Consider the following 17875-nt stretch of genomic DNA (forward strand, 5'->3'; position numbering starts at 1 on the left):
GTTCAACACACAGAGAGCAATGGTTCAACACACAGAGAGCAATGATTCAACACACAGAGAGCAATGGTTCAACACACTGAGAGCAATGGTTCAACACACAAAGAGCAATGGTTCAACTCAGGGAGAGCAATAGTTCAACAAACAGGGAGCAATGGTTCAACACACAGAGAGCAATGGTTCAACACACAGAGAGCAATGGTTCAACACACAGAGAGCAATGGTTCAACACACAGAGAGCAATGGTTCAACTCAGAGAAAGCAATGGTTCAACACACAGAGAGCAATGGTTCAACACACAGAGAGCAATGGTTCAACACACAGAGTAATGGTTCAACTCAGAGAAAGCAATGGTTCAACACACAGAGAGCAATGGTTCAACACACAGAGAGCAATGATTCAACACACAGAGAGCAATGGTTCAACACACAGAGAGCAATGATTCAACACACAGAGAGCAATGGTTCAACACACAGAGAGCAATGGTTCAACACACAGAGAGCAATGGTTCAACACACAGAGAGCAATGGTTCAACACACAGAGAGCAATGATTCAACACACAGAGAACAATGGTTCAACACACAGAGAGCAATGGTTCAACACACTGAGAGCAATTGTTCAACTCAGAGAGAGCAATGGTTCAACACACAAAGAGCAATGGTTAATAACAAGGATATTCGATGATTATTTTCTCGTGGGTAGCTTCCCTTTGCTGCACAATATTGACATATGTTTTAGACCAATGAGCGCTGGTATGCATATTCGGTGCGGATGCATAAATTAGACGCCAAGTGGATATTAGCGGCTCGCAAACGAAGATTCGTCCAAATGATGGTTAAAAACAACCTGCAGCGAACGGAAGCTGAAAACTAAAGGTGCATTATAGTTCAAACAATCATTCAACTGTAGCCTATTTATTTGACCTTACACAGACTGTAGGAAGAGGCAAACCGTCTTGAACAATATTTTTCCCCAGGAAACGACTCCAAGAACACAGAAGACTCGAAGGTGAGTGACAAACCTTGTAGTCTTTGTGTGATAGTAGTAGTCCAGTGGACGATACCTTCGCCTGTGATCCAAGGAAGTTTCCAAGGGAGGTCAGACATCATTGCTTACATACTATGCTGCTGCAGTTGCTTCCCTTAGACCACTACAGCTAAGTAGGTCGAGTGGCCAGCAGCTGCGAGCAACCAACTTACACTGACGCGTATCAATGTATTGCCTTGGAGCTATGCCACTTATTTCGACGATACCGTTAACACCACGGAGAAATGAGTGGTGCCCCACTCCGATCGTCCTGTATAATTTAAAAAGCTCGTCTTCTCTTGCTCTATGAATATAGTGCCAGTCAGCGCGCTCTTCGATCTGGCATCGAAGAAAAAAGAAACTCGTCTCTTGTTCAACCCACACAACCAACAAATTAAGTCAAACCCGATAATGTACGTACAACAATCCACCATTTTTACACATGATAAACACACGATTCAATAAAAGAGAAAAGGAATAAAACTTGAAACCGTAAACTTATAGCCTGGCGATGTTTAGTCATTTTTTCTTTCAGCTCCAGATCACTTGCTGGATTTAAAATGTCGGATGCAAGAGTGAAAAGCAAACTGAATAGCGTCACGCCGTTTGAGAATTATGCGTTTGATTAAGCCTTTCTCAAACGGTCCATTGCAGTGGTTGTTCCTGCTTTGTCATACACTCATTTATGGCTAAAGCCGAAATGTATTTACAAACTCATGCGTACTTGGTGGGATTGCCCATAATAATTTTCTTTTCGTTCACAGAGTCGGGGTTGTATAGAAACTGCACAACAGATAATGACTGTGTCGCAACAAACATGAGTTGTTATTCTGGACAATGCCTGTGCGGTGGTGGCTACTTCTTCTCCAACTCGCAGTCTGTCTGCGTGCAAAGTGAGTGTTCTCTCTCTCTCTCTCTCTCTCTCTCTCTCTCTCTCTCTCTCTCTCTCTCTCTCTCTCTCTCTCTCCGTCTCTCTCTCTCGCGCGCTCTGTCTCTCTCTCTCTCTCTCTCTCTCTCTTTCTCTCTCTCTGTCTCTCTGTCTCTTTCTCTCTGTCTCTCTGTCTCTCTGTCTCTCTCTCTCTCTCTCTCTCTGTCTCCGTCTCTCTCTCTCGCGCTCTCTGTCTCTCTCTCTGTCTCTCTCTCTCTCTCCGTCTCTCTCTCGCGCGCTCTGTCTCTCTGTCTCTTTCTCTCTCTCTCTCTCTCTCTCTCTCTCTCTCTCCGTCTCTCTCTCGCGCGCGCTCTGTCTCTCTCTCTCTCTCTCTCTCCGCCGTCTCTCTCTCGCGCGCGCTCTGTCTCTCTGTCTCTGTCTCTCTCTCTCTCTCTCCGTCTCTCTCTCGCGCGCTCTCTGTCTCTCTCTCTGTCTCTCTCTCTCTCTCCGTCTCTCTCTCGCGCGCTCTGTCTCTCTCTCTCTCTCTCTCTCTCTCTCTCTCTCTCTCTCTCTCTCTCTCTCTCTCTCTCTCTCTCTCTCTCTCCGTCTCTCTCTCTCGCGCGCTCTGTCTCTCTGTCTCTTTCTCTCTCTCTCTCTCTCTCTCTCTCTCTCTCTCTCTCTCTCTCTCTCTCTCTCCCTCTCTCTCTCTCTATCTTTGTTTGTCTCTCTCTCTATCTTTGTTTGTCTGTGTGTATGTCTGACTGTCTGTCTGTTTGTCTTTCTGTCTGTCAGTCTCTCTCGCTCTGCATCTGTCTCTCTCTCTCTATCTCTCTCTCTCTCTATCTATCTTTGTTTGTCTCTCTCTCTCTCTCTCTTTGTTTGTCTGTGTGTATGTCTGACTGTCTGTCTGTCTATCTGTCTGTCTGTCTGTCTGTCTGTCAGTCTCTCTCGCTCTGCATCTGTCTCTCTCTGGCCTTAAGAACATTAAAACAGTCCTGAAAAAGACGGCTTGACATCAGTTCAGGGATTGCTTGTCTCGTATACTCTGTTTTAGTTTTTTGAGTTTGGAAGAAAGTCTCTGCTGATGTTCTGATCTTTAAAACAACAACAACAACAACAACGATCCCCGACCTTTTTTCTGAATGTATGGTATACTATGTATATTTAAAACACACACACACACACACACACACACACACACACACACACACACACACACACACACACACACACACACACACACACACACACACACACCATAAAACACATTAGATCTTATCAAAAGTAAATGTACCCTTGCAGACTGCAGTCACCATGACGACTCGTATCTTCACTACAAAGACTGGGACCTACATGGATATAATGCCAACATTTTCGCAAATGTCAACGCCAGCACGTGCGCTTCATTCTGCAACCAAAGGGCCACTTGTGTTCTTTTTAGTTATGTCCCTGGCTATGGGAGCTGTTACTTGAAGGAAGTCACGCCTCAAGACTTCCCAGGAGATTGGCGTGCGAGACCTGGTGTCGACGTCTACCAACGGACTTGTGCTTAAACCGGATTGGAATGACTCTGCAGCCAGAAAAGACTCAAATAACATTAAGGAAATATCGTGTTTTTAAGACAAACATACTATTAAGAAATAGTTTGCTCTTTGAAGCAAGGTCAGAATTAACAGCATGTTAGAACTTTGAATTGTTAACACCTGGATTTTTTTTCAACAAACCCGCCTTTTAATGAGTTTTCCCGAACTATTAAAAAAAAGTTGTTAACGTCCTTATAGTAATCTTGTTCATGCAGCATGCAGTACTGAGGGCGATTTTTTTAAAACTGTATAAGTTTAAGAGAAACCATTGGCTTTTAGTTGTTCAAAACATGAACTTAGGCAACTGAACTAAACTGAACCTTATTTTACAAGGATGCAGATTTAAGGCTATAGGCCTCCTCCTACAATCGTGTCCTTGAAACGAGCACACACATACACACGCGCACGCACACACAGACACAGACACACACACACACACACACACACACACAGACACAGACACACACACACACACACACACACACATAATCACATTATACTATGGAATTAGCGCTGAAGAAAGCAAAACTAAAATATATACACTACGACACGATTTAAATGATGATGATGATGATGATGATGATGATGATGATGATGATGATGATGATGATGATGATGATGATGATGATGATATAGTCATTAGCAAAATAAAATGCTTATCATGGAAAACATTACTAAGTTAAGCAAGGCACGATTAAATATAATTGTAATTCAATCAAGTTTGCGTTTTAATGAAACAGATCCTGTGAAGGCGACCTTTTTTAGTACTCTTCTAAAGGCGACTTTTTTTAGTACTTTACTCAAAACGTCGTGCACGTGTCACTGCATTTACACTCTCTGCTTTTAAAGGCAATAGACTTGGCAGACTTTCCGGATCAAAGATTACTCTCACAGGAGTCATGTGACTAGCGCTCAAACAAGGGTACCCACGACATAAACGTAAGGAACCGAATAAAACATCGACAACAATTCAGAATATGCCAACCTCGGCAAAGTCAAATCAATCATCTATCCAAAACAGGTTATTTTGTATGGCAGCCATCTTGCGTATTGCTTGTGCCCGACTGATGCAGGTATGCACAGTATTAATGGTCAAGTACGGGAGGTTCTTGCATCAATTGTGAGGAGTCACACGACAAAAAGCGCTGTATTTCAGCATTGCAACCTGGTTGATTAAAACCCAGATGTATGCCTATATGTAAGAGGCACGTTAAATTATGGAACATGTTAATTATGTTTTCAGATGTAATGCATCTTCCAGAAAGAATTTGAAAACCCGTCACAGGTTTTTGGACTAAAACTTTACATTTAAAATGTAATATCTCTCTCTCTCTCTCTCTCTCTCTCTCTCTCTCTCTCTCTCTCTCTCTCTCTCTCTCTCTCTCTCTCTCTCTCTCTCGGTAAATTCCCACTACTGTACATGACGTTACTATTCGTGGAAAGCCTGTAATGTGTACATATTGCTATGAATTAAGTTTTTCAGCCTTTTATCGTTTATTAATTTTTTTTCGTTTTTGAATTTGTATAATATATATTAATGTTCGTACATATATGTGGTTAGAGTAGTCCCGCTCTGGGCGTGGGCTGGTTGAAAAAAGTTTGTTTGCAAAGCATATGCCACAACCCTCGTAAAATAAAATTTGATTTGATTTTACCTCTCTCTCTCCCTTCCTCCCCCTCTCTCTTCCTCCCCTCTCTACCTCTCTCTTTTCCTCTCCCTCTCTCTCTCTCATTCTCTCTCTCTCACTTTCTCTCGCTCTCTCTCTCTATCTCTCTCTCTATCTCTCTCTCTCTCTCTCTCTCTCTCTCTCTCTGAGAGAACATGTAATAGAAACCTGTGTACCTGTCATAGGCATAAGCGACCATTTCCCTATTTGCTGTACATGGTCAAAAAAAGGTGTGAAAATTCCTAAGCTTGGTCATACTGTCCTCACGTACAGGTCATTTGCTAAGTTTAATGAAGTACTTTTTCTTGAAGACATGCGTTCTGCACCGTTTAGTGAGATATATAACAAGACCAATCCTGATGACGCTTTAAAAACATGGTATTCTACATTTCGCGAAGTTTTAGATAAACATGCACCTAAAAGGTCAAGAAGAATTAAGTATTCATATCGGCCAGGGTGGATCACTCCTGAAATTATAGAAGCCCAACATTACCGAGATTATCTATGCCGGATCGACCGCCAATCTGAAGAGTACAAAACACAGAAAGCAAAATGTCAGTATATGACTCGACAGTCAAAAAAGCAGTTCTTCGAAAACATTCTTAAGAAAGGCAAGAGTTCCAAGGAAACATGGAAAGCCATTAATCTTTTAACTAATAAATGTGTAAAGACCACATCATGGAACGAAAACGATATTTCGCCAGATGAAATTAATAATCACTTCTGTTCAGTTGCAAGTAAAGTAATAAAAACTGACAAATCCGATGAAAACAATTTACACATTTTGCGCAAGTACTGTGACACCAAAATTAAACACGAGGCACAAGTTATACCTTTTTTGTCAGTCTCCAAAGTATATAATTCTCTAACTCACTTGAAAGAAAGTAGCACAAAGGGAACTGATGAAATAGACAGCAAAATTCTTAGATTATCAGCCCCACATATAGCGGAATCTCTAACGTATATTTACAATCTCTGTATTGAAAAAAGTGTTTATCCCAAAGCTTTCAAGGAAGCTAAAGTGATCCCCCTCTTTAAGGCAGGTGATAAAACAGATCCCTCAAATTTTAGACCGATTTCCGTTTTACCAGTATTGTCAAAACTACTGGAAAAACATGTCAATGACCATATTATGATATACTTTACATCAAACAATTTGTTTCATGAAACTCAGTCTGGTTTTAGACCTAAACACTCGTGCCATACGGCACTGACAGAACTGGTGGACTCTTGGTTATCAAAAATCAACTCTAATAAGTTATGTGGAGCACTGTTTATGGACTTTGCAAAGGCATTTGATGTTATTGATCACGCCCTCCTTTTGCGGAAACTTTCCATTTATAGACTACCACAGCCCACACAGACTTTTATAGCCTCTTTTTTGTCGGGAAGAACACAAAAAGTTACCTTTAACAGTTCGAGCTCTGAAGCAATGCCAATTTTATATGGGGTCCCACAAGGCTCGGTCCTCGGACCTTTATTATTTTCTGTCTACATCAATGACTTACCATTACACATATCCTCTGGACAGTGTGATATGCTAGCTGATGATACTACTATTCATACCTCAGGTGATGATATTACTTCGGTAGTCGACACGCTTCAGAAATGTGTCGATGATGCTGTAGAATGGACGCATTTAAACCACATGTCTCTCAATCCAGAAAAAACAAAGTATATGCTAATTACTACGCGTCAAAAACGACAAGTCATGTCGGAACCAAAGAAGTGCATTTCTGTTGATAGTCAGCTGATAAACGAGGTTAGTGAACACAAAATTTTGGGTGTAACTATTGACAACAATCTAACATGGGGCCCTCATGTAAGTAACTTATGTAAATCTACAGCAAAAAAAGTTCATCAGTCTGCAAAGATTAAACATTTTCTAAATTTTGATGCGCGCAGAACATTTTTTCAAGCGCATGTGCAGTCTGGAATAGACTATGCATCAACCCTTTGGGATTCTGCAAGTGATGCAGCTTTAAGACCCCTAAAATCTTTGCACAGACGCGGAGTAAAAGTTGTTCTGCTGAAAAACAGCACCCTCTCTAATCATGACTACAAAAAAGCTGAAATTCTTCCACTTTCATCCAGACTAGCGTTTAACAAGGCAAGGTTTATGCATAAAATAGTTCTTGGACGTGTACCAGACTATTTAACTAAAAGAATATTATTAACTGAGACTTCATCAAGCCGCACGAAGAAACTAAATGTTCCCCTCCCTAGAATTGACTTGTATAAAACTAGTCTGGCATATTCAGGTCCATTTCTGTGGAATGGTTTACCAGTCTCTCTCAGACAGCCACTTTCTGTTGCCAGTTTTAGAAGACATACTTTTTTGTATATGCTTTCATCGTCGTGTGGCACTTAATGCCTCGATCAGGTACTGCTGTTTGATAAGTACATGAAGATCTACTAGTATAATCATTTCATTTCAATTAAGTTTTTTTTTTTTTTATGATTATGTGTACAATGTGTACATGTGTGTGTGTGTCTGTGTGTGTGTGTGTGTGTGTGTGTGTGTGTGTGTGTGTGTGTGTGTGTGTGTGTGGGTGTATGTGTGTGTGTGCGTGTGTCTGTGTGCGTGTGTGTCTGTATGTGCATGTATGTCTGTGTGTGTCTGTGTGCATGTGACCGTGTGTGTCAAAGTGTGTGTTTTAATGTATACCATTACCAATGACCATGTATGCTATGAACATATTTTTTTTTTTTTTTTTTTTTCTTCCTCTTTGTCTGATTTAATAACCATGTTTTTATGTTTTTGCTTTGCTTCTTCTTCTGCTTTAATATTATGCACTGGTTAGTTAATTCCCTCTTGGGCGAGGGCTGGATGAAAAAAGATCTTTGCTGTATCTACTCCATTACCCTCGAAAAATAAAGTTGGTTCGTTCGTTCGTTCGTTCGTTCTCTCTCTCTCTCTCTCTCTCTCTCTCTCTCTCTCTGGATATCATCAGTCTAATCATTGTGGCATCTTCATGCGAGATACTACCGTAGTTTCACACCTTGTCCCTGTTGCTGACAAGGCTATTTTGGTTATTCTCCAGAGCGGTGAACCAGTGTAAACCATGTTACGAAGTTGACTTTTTCTGTTTACTTACCTGATACATTTTAACCATTCAAATTTATTTCATTAATAGATACTGGTCAGATATCCTTGGCCTGCAAAGAAAGAATTAGAAATACTTTTGTACGTTCAGTAAACTACAAGGGTTTCAAAGAACCTTACCATCGTAACATGGAACCCAAAGATTGTGACACGGATTTGAACACTAACAATTAAAAACAAAGACAGAAATATATATTATGTTTGTTGTTGCATGTCTGTATCATTATCTAACTGGAGTACTACTGAAAACAGTAAAGAGAATTCATTCTAGTCGCTATTAGTTATGAAATATTTTGATACATTTTTATAGTATGGTTTTGAAAAGAAAATATGTATTTTCTCTTGAGTGAAGGGACTATGCTTTGAGAGTATTTAATTTGTGAGTAATTAGTTGCTGATGTCCATGTTTGAGGCGCGGAGATCTTTCTTTTCTTTCCTGAAGACTCAAGAAGAAAGACGTTTTTCTAAATTTGGTTCCTGTATATGCTGCAGAAGCATTGATGATGTTGTAACATTGTGTTCTGCACATCAAGGTATGTGGGCAATTATTTTGCGATTGTATAGATGTTTTGTTGTTTTATAAGTTTGGTATATTCATGTATTCTTAGGTTCTATATTGCAACGTATTGAATTTTGCCTTGAAACAATTACTCATTTTCTTTATGAAATATAATCCGAATTTAAGGAATACATGGTTGATTGTTGTTCACTGATATCTTGTCGTTTTGATTTATTGTGAAGCTATTGTTTAGAAATGTTTTGTCAAAAAAAGTAGTCCGATAAGTTAACAATAGGTATTTTATCTTTGGAATTTTCACAGATTAAATACGTGGGTTTTTTTTATTACATGATGGTGAATTGTATGTCTTGTATGTAATTTCGGAAGATGTATTGAGGTTTAAATTGTATTAGATTAGTTTTCCCTACTACGGATAAAATTCCGATTTTAATGAATAAGTGAGAACAGCGCTCGCGGCATTTTATAGCGTTGGACGGCGTGGAGCCTCTCCCTTTCCTTTAATCCAGAAGTGGATTAAACTAGAAGTAGCTTACCACCATTACATCCAGTCGACGCGCGGTGATACACTCGCCCATTGGGATTTCCCCAAAAGCCGATGGTACTAAAAATAGAATAAGTAGTTCTGGGAAATCGTTCATCAGAAGTGGTCGATAATTATGCAACCCATTGATACATTCGATCTTCAATACATCATTCAAAACTTAAAATGAATGAAAATGAATAAAATAAATGATTTACTAGTTGAGAAAACAAAAAGTATGGAAACATTACCCAAAAAATTGAAAAATGTTCTGTTGACTGCTAAGAGATTCGAACCCGTGACAGACCAATTGCATGTTGCATGTCTGTATCATTATCTAACTGGAGTATTAATGAAAAAAGTAAAGTTAATACATTCTAGTCGCTATTGATATTTAACCATTTATGGTTGACATTGCGTAAGGAAATCGCAGGTACCGCAGCGTTTCCGTATCAGAAGTCGTTAGTCACCCCCTCCAATCTATACTTTCTCTGGCATCATTTCTCAAGACATTTTCAGGATTAGCAAGAAGTACTAATGCTCATGAACATGCATGGCGTATTGATCTTTATTGGTTAAAAACAAATTGTTCTATAGGGATTAAGGAGAATATTATTCTGCATTACCTATGAAATGTTTTGATACACTTTTTTACAGTGCGTTTTTAAAGAGAAATTATGCCTTTTCTCTGGAATGAAGAGACTATGTTTTGAGCGCAGTATAATTTTGAGTTATTAGTTCCTGACGACCGCGTTTGTGGCGCGAAGATCTTTCTTTCCTTTCTTGAGGACTCAAGAGTAAAGACGGTTTTTTTCCTTCTAGATTCGGTTCCTGTATATGCTGGAGAAGCATTGATGATGTTGTTACTTTGTGTTCTGCACATGTATGTGGCCAATCATTTTGCGATTGTATAGATGTTTTGTTGTTGTATAAGTTTTGTATATTCATGTATCCTTAGGTTCTATATTGCAAAATATTGAATTTTGCCTTGAAACAATTACTCATTTTCTTTATTAAATATAATCAGAATTTAAGGAATACATGGTTGATTGTTGTTCACTGATATCTTATCTTTTTAATTTATTGTGAAGCTATTGTTTAGAAATGTTTTGTCAAAAAAAGTAGTCTTATAAGTTAACAATAGGTATTTTATCTTTGGAATTTTGAATGATTAAATACGTGGGATTTTTTTTTAACATGATGTCCAATTGTATGTGAGTTGTTCTTTGCTACTGGTCACAAGTGGGGGTCAGCTCACACGGACGCATTTTTCAATACAGTCTAGGGGAGAAACTGGTCACAAAGCACCCAGTACATGCCAGAGAGATAGGAGAATCGGCACAATCAAAGAAAATACCAAAATCATTCAATAGATATGGAAATATTAAGATTTACTGTGAAAATGCCAGCAAAAATGGCGTCCAAAAACGGGAACGCACACTTGGTGCGTCTTTGAAGACTTACCTCCCGTTCTGTGTTGTTGATAATAGTCGTGTTTGTGCTGTTGTTGTTGAAATAGTATCTAATAAAACTGATGCAGTTCTTGAAATGTTGCAAATTATTGTTGTCTTTGTGAAATGCGAGAGTGTTCTGAGGCGTAATCTGCATACGGCTGATGTCCCACATAGGGTACCCCACTTCGATCAGCGTATCACTCCAAATGAGCTTCATAGCAGAAAAGCAGATACACTACCAAAGAAACTACAATGGGAAGAAGGATAACTTCCTCATTGGGCATGCTTAGAAATGAGAATGGCTAAATACGAGTTATTCCCCTTTTCTACATGCTGACCAGGCTGTCTCCTGCTTTGTCATGACTAGTACAGTCGATCTTTCTCATGCTGTGACTTGCTTTATTTTCACATTTTCGGTATTTAAAACAGCAAACACACACACACACACACATACACATACACTGAAGAAGTTTCCATTCTGATTCGGTTATTTTATTTGGTGCTATATGTTTGCTTCACATTGTTTCTTCTTTTACATTGCTAAACACATCCATAATGCATGCATGGCTCATTCGAAAGAGGGCAACTGAATAACTGATGCCCAATAGCAATAAATACTGAACAACTGAACAATAAATAGCAATAAATGATGACAGCGCCAAGTTTTTAAGTACAAAGTGAAATCATGTGACTGGACAAAGGCACAATTACAAAATACAAATAAAAAAATCGAGGCTCATTTTAAATTAAGTTCTCAGCTCATGGGGAAGCATAAGGTGACCCTAGAAACCGAAATTAGGAGACCTCCCGCCCCCAGGGCAGACTAAAAAAAAAAAAAGGGGGGGGGGGGGCTAATTTGTGAAAAAGTATAAAAGGAATCGAAAACTGTATACATGTATTTAGTTAATACCCCAAAAATTGTATAGTATATACAATGTCAGACCCTAAAGAAAGTTTGTTAGTCTTTGCTTAGGCAAAACAAAGCAAAATAGCCTGTTTACGGTATCCCGACCAACCCTATTTTTCTAGACCAACCCTAGACTTTTTTTTTTGGCATTGGGAAAAAAAGAAAAAGAAAAAAAAAATCAATTTTGTTCCTGTTTTTTTGCAAAATAATTTAAAAAGATGGTTATAAATTTTTTTTAAGAAAAGCCGACCTACCGACCCTCTTTTTGTGTGCCTTTGTTACTGTAAACAGACTAAAAGGTACATCAGAAACAACACACCAGGGAGGGTCCAAAATTGTATCAAAATATAGATGGTAGGGAATTCAAAATAAAAAAGACAATAGACAAAACATGTACTTCGGCTCATAGATTCTTCTTTAATTTTTGACTCATTAAGTCCATGCTCCGAGAGTCCTTTTTTTAATTTTGAATTGCCTACCATCTATTTTTTTTATACAATTTTGGACCCTCTTTGTACGGAGAGAGTTGGCAATTGTTAATCACATTCTCTCATCTCATTGACTCTCCTTCAGCTCCTTGGTAACATGCGTTCCCGTCTCTGCCAGGATTGGACACAGCAGCAGATAACCGGTAAATATGTAACAGGCATAAATGGCAAAATAGCTCGCCTCGCCTGATAGTATATGAGACAACTGTTCTACTACAAAGTCTTTCTTGGGAGGCTTGGCTAATTTACTCGCTCGTTTTACACGGGGTTCCATCGTTTTCTTTTCTAATCAGAAAACCTTGCTCCTCAGTTTGTTGACCTTCTGCCAAAGTTCCGCTTCACGAGGGGATGGGGAAGATGACGACTTTGATGCTTTACATCCTATGTCCTCCAGGATCGCCTGAATGTCATCTAAAAAAGAAAACACACATAAAATAACATAACCATAACAAGTTACAACCTGGAAGAAATTAAAACACGTGTAATTAAATCACAAAATGAAAATAAACAATAGCGTAGGAAGGCAGGCCAGAAATGAAGTGTATTAGCAACTATGGATACGATGTGGAACAATGATGGAATTGACCTTGTTTGGTACTGAATGGGTGAGGCCATTAGAACTGTACCCACGGAATACGCGCTATATAAGCTTCATATTGATTGATTGATTGATTGATTGATTAGGACAACAGTACCAGGTAAACTCCTCACACACCATGCCTCTTTCTTTCTTTCTTTATTTGGTGTTTAACGTCGTTTTCAACCACGAAGCTTATATCGCGACGGGGAAAGGGGGGGGGGGAGATGGGAATAGAGCCACTTAATTGTTTCTTGTTACACCATGCCTCTAACAGGATATGTTTCCCATCTTTACGTGTTGGAACTACAGGTACAATTTCATCCATCCATGCATCCGCCCTATACAGCTTCTTCTTCTTAGAACTTCTTCTTCTTCTTCTGCGCTCGTGGGCTGAAACTCCCACGTGCACTCATTTTTTTTGCACAAGTGGAATTTTACGTGTATGATCGTTTTTACCCCGCCATTTAGGCAGCCATACGCCGCTTTCGGAGGAAGCGTGCGGGGTATTTTTGTGTTTCTAAAACCCACCGAACTCTGACATGGATTACAGGATCTTTTTCGTGCGTACTTGGTCTTGTGCTTGCGTGTACACATGAAGGGGGATAAGTCACTAGCAGGTCTGCACATAAGCTGACCTGGGAGATCGGAAACATCTCCACACTTAACCCACCAGGCGGCCGCGACCGGGATTCGAACCCTCGACCTTCCGAGTTAATAGACCGACGTCTTACCACCCCGCCACAGCGCCCGTCACCCTATACAGCAATTATCAACTATGTAATGGATGGGCTTAAACATTTGTTGATGTCAGGGTGTTCTTCATGGTTAAAAATCTCTTACCTGGTTGAACAATTTGTGCATCAGGCGACAGGTCGGTGCTGGCTTCATTTGTAGCTACCCTTTGCGATGGTGGCTTCCTCCCACTAGCAACCTGCAAATGCACAGCTCTTTAACTGACAAACTCACAACCAACACCCAGTCACAATGAAACAATTCTCCCAATTTCATGGCATTGGTCTTAGGCCACACAAAAAAGGGTATGTTTCTCGTAAGGCAAAACAAAAAATAATCTGTTTACAGTATCCGGACCGACCCTATTTTTTTCCCACCGGCCCTAGACTTTTTGGGGGCATTAAAAAATGAAATTAAAATATTCAGATGGCTAAAATACAAAAATAAAAAGCCGACCTACCGACGCTATTTTTTGGGGGCCTATGTTACCTTAAACAGACTTTTTTTGTGGCCTAACATGACTAAAGGTGGAGATTTTTTTTCTAAACTTTTTTTTTTTAAACCATCTTTTTAACTTATTTTGTTGAAAAACAGGAAAACAATTGATTTTCGAATACCCCTTTTATTTTTGAAAATGCAAAATAAAAGTCTAGGGTCGTCGGGAAAACATAGGTAGGGTCAGGTGACCAGAAACATACAACTTTTTTGTTGTTGACGCCGACCCTATACTTTTTTTGCCATTTGGGGCTGTTTTTTGGCAAAATAAGTTCATCATATCATCATAATCAAGACGTCGATCCAAAATAAGTAACTTTTTTTTGTTGGCCTTATCATTTTTTTGCGCTAAATGCAAACAGGCATTATTTGATGGGAACAATGCTGTTTTTTTTCAATTCTTACATCAGCTTCAAACTTGTCATTACTCAACCTGCATTTAATAGTGTGCTTCATTGGTTTGCAAAAACCTAAAACCAATAAATAAATAACCTTCGGTGGTGGATTGGGCACTGCAAACAATGTCGGGACAGCATTCCACACAAGTGATCCTCTCTGCAGGATTGTTTTACTGGTTGGCCTCAAAGTGATCAGTACAAAGCTTGAGACCTTGAACATCAGCTGGCTGCAGCTTTTCAAAGTCCTCTCGCCTTGTGAATTGCATCCATATTCTGCACCTAGTTTGACAATAAAAACAACAATGTTATTGTTAAACTAAGCAAAAAGGAAAGACAAAAAATAAATCAGATCTTCAGTCTAAATCTAACGCTCTGCCTGAACGCAAAACGGATGAGTGATGTACCTTTGTACTGTAGTTTTCCCGTAAGCAAGGTTTGATAAAGATTTCGGCAAATATGCCCACGGGTAGTTTGTCATCAAGTGTAAACTGTTGTTTTGTACTGACTGCTGACTCACACTCACAGTCGTAAGTACAGTGTACACATGCACACACAGGTACACACGCAGACACACGCGTACATAGTACAGCTAGTACAGAAATCTCAGGATGAACCGATCCATGCTATGTTTGTAATATTTCATTTGCATATTAGTTCTATAAATACTGTAGTATCATAGCAGAAAAAAAATGCCCAGAGACAGTTGGCTTTTCTGAGTGAGTTGAGTTGACTCGAGCCATTGCATTCTCATTCTGAAGAAGGTAAACCTGATGAAATAATCACTGCACAACCCACCTTTTTTCTTCTTTAGGGAACTTGTGGAAAGTTTTCCCGAAGCAGCTCTGTTTGTAACGGGCGTTCTTGCAACAAAAAGCCGAGCACAATTTACCACCACCTCGCACGCGATCGGTACCTACGCGATCCGCCATTTTGTTTTCGCCGTCAGCATGTGACTAGGGACGATAACCCACAAACACTTTTTCGCATTTTCTTCGCAAGTTCCACGTCTTCCTTATGTACAGTGTTTGACACTACCAACACACTGCATAACAGATCTACAAGTCTGAGCCAGAATCATTGAAATTTACTTTCTGTATAAAATATTGCAATCAAATTTGTTCACGATGTCCCACAAATAACGCAGGTTACCCTCGCCTTCGATTCAAAGTAACTCCAATCTGACTTAATTACAATCGAAACGCAGATGACGAACTGATTCACCACAAATTTGTGGTATTTTACACACAAATTTCAACTGTGTTGTTTCGCGATAAACAGCCATAAACAAACAAATGTGGCGCCGTCACGTCGCCTTGGAAGGAATAACGCAGGTGACCAAGGCTTGTTTCCGATACCTGTCTGATTAAAATCATCGTTTTTTCACGAATGACGGCTCTTTGGCAGATCTGGTGAGTTGGAAACTGTCTATGAATGTTTCATTTAATGTCAAATGCGTACATTCTTGTCGATATTGTTACCTTTGGGCTCATAAATTAAGTCAATCGTCGTGTTGTCCGAAAGTGACTTTTGTCAGCATAGAACTTACTGTGCTTTGATCATTGACTGAGAAGAATCTTCCGATGACACTAGTTCATTTCACTACGCGACTGCAGATCTGCAAGGAAACTTATGGCAGGGGAAATAAGCTTAACTGAAGACGAATAAGCGGAGTAACTGTTCTTCAACGGATTGCTCTCACTGATCTAAATATTTAGATCTTGTCGTCTGCTAGTCTGCTAGCAAGTAGTCTTCGGTCGTGTGAAAGTCACATCTATTTCGACTGTGTGCATCGATCCGTGTAGTGAAATGTTGATCTTTGATGATTTGGCAACATAACTTCGCTAAATGTGCTTCGAGTGTATCTCCCCGTTAACCGCATTTGAAAACGTCTTTTAACAAGACCATGTTTCGACAGCCCAGACGGGGAGGATCCTCGATAGCTCACAGGGTATATAATGTTTTCTGCCGTTTTTTGAAGAATCCTTTCAAATTTGCTATTCCAAAAGTACCTTATGACACGACTCGAGTGGCAAAGAACATTCTCTGCAATTCCTGTCTCAGTCCGTGCAGCCGTTTCGGGTCCTATCGTCATCATACAAACATACACACAGACACACAAGAACCAGCTTTAAAAGTTAGATTATGTAGGAACCATGTGAACCAGTGATTTTTTCTTATGTACAACAGATACTACAGTATTTCTGCTTTATGAAAAGCAATATTTCAAAAACAAAACTAGAGATTTGAATTTTGACCACTTTTCCCCCTTTCTGTCACCAGTACTGAAGAACAACTCATGTCTAGTTTGTAATATCGGAAGATGCATTGAGGTTTACATTGTTTTGGATTAGTTTTCCCTACTACGGATAAATTCAGATTTTAATGAATAAGTGAGAACAGCGCCCGCGGCATCTGATAGCCAGAAGCGCATTAAGCTAGAAGTAGCTTACCTCCATTACATCCAGTCGACGCGCGGTGATACAATTGCCCATTAGAATTTGTTCAAAAGCCGATGTTACAAAAAACAGAATGAGTAATTCTGGGAAATCGTTCATCAGAGGTACTCGACAACTGTTCAACCCTTTGATAAATTCGATCGTAAATATATTACTGAAACCTTGAAAATCAATTAAGATGAATAAAGATACAAGACTTACGAGTTGAGAAAATGTTTTTAAAAAAATTGGAAACATTTACCCAACAAATTGAATATGTTCTGTTGACTGCTATGAGATTCAAACACGTGACCGCCCAAAGTAACGATTTTGCGTTCAGACGCTCTATCAACTGAGCTTAGAGTGCACACTATAACGAAGGGTATAAAATAGTCCCAAGATCTTTTCTGTCTTTATTTATCACTTATTAAATAACATAAAACACCATTTTTCTTTTTATTAAATTGTACATATATCTTTGGCTGTTCGCAATTATTTTGTTGGGTTTATTTTCCCTTGATATAACCTTAAAAACATCTGTAAATAAAAACAAATTGTGTACAAAAATAGTAATATATATCCTCCAAAAATTAAACGAAATAAGGAAAAAGGGTCTCTTCACCCGTTGTCTACCTAGTTATCTTAATTCTATTGCTTCAAAAAGGAAATCTTTATTCTCAGTATTTTTTACAAGTAAAATTCAAGGGAGGCAATTTATTTGATAAAGAGAGGGAAACTGTCCATATTCAATAAAGTATATCTTTAAAATGAGACACGATTTACACTCTATCTCTTGATTAAATCGTTTTAAAATGTGGTTTTTTCCCCAAAAATCAAAAGTTATGGTAGCCCCAGCAAAGTGAAAGATTAACGGAACAATAGCACTGAACGCCTAATGGCCTAACAGACTCACTTCATGATAGCACTGAACGCCTAGTGGCCTAACAAATTCACTTCATGATAGCACTGAACGCCTGTGGCCTAACAAACTCACTTCATGATAGCACTGAACGCCTTGTTCCATAACAAACTCACTTCATGATATCACTGAACGCCTGTGGCCTAACAAACTCACTTCATGATAGCACTGAACGCCTA

At 39.3% G+C, this 17875-nt stretch overlaps 1 long non-coding RNA gene across 1 annotated transcript; it reads right to left on the minus strand.

The window, feature by feature from the left end:
* Nucleotides 1-11218: 11218 nt before the first annotated feature.
* LOC138976600 (uncharacterized) lies at nucleotides 11219-15044 on the minus strand. The gene is made up of 3 exons (XR_011459090.1): nucleotides 14437-15044; nucleotides 13558-13648; nucleotides 11219-12548 (listed from the first exon to the last, which is right to left on the minus strand). It is a non-coding gene; the product is annotated as an uncharacterized lncRNA (long non-coding RNA).
* Nucleotides 15045-17875: the final 2831 nt, after the last annotated feature.

This window comes from Littorina saxatilis, linkage group LG9 (genome assembly GCF_037325665.1).
Source record: "Littorina saxatilis isolate snail1 linkage group LG9, US_GU_Lsax_2.0, whole genome shotgun sequence".
NCBI classification, from domain to species: Eukaryota; Metazoa; Mollusca; class Gastropoda; order Littorinimorpha; family Littorinidae; genus Littorina; species Littorina saxatilis.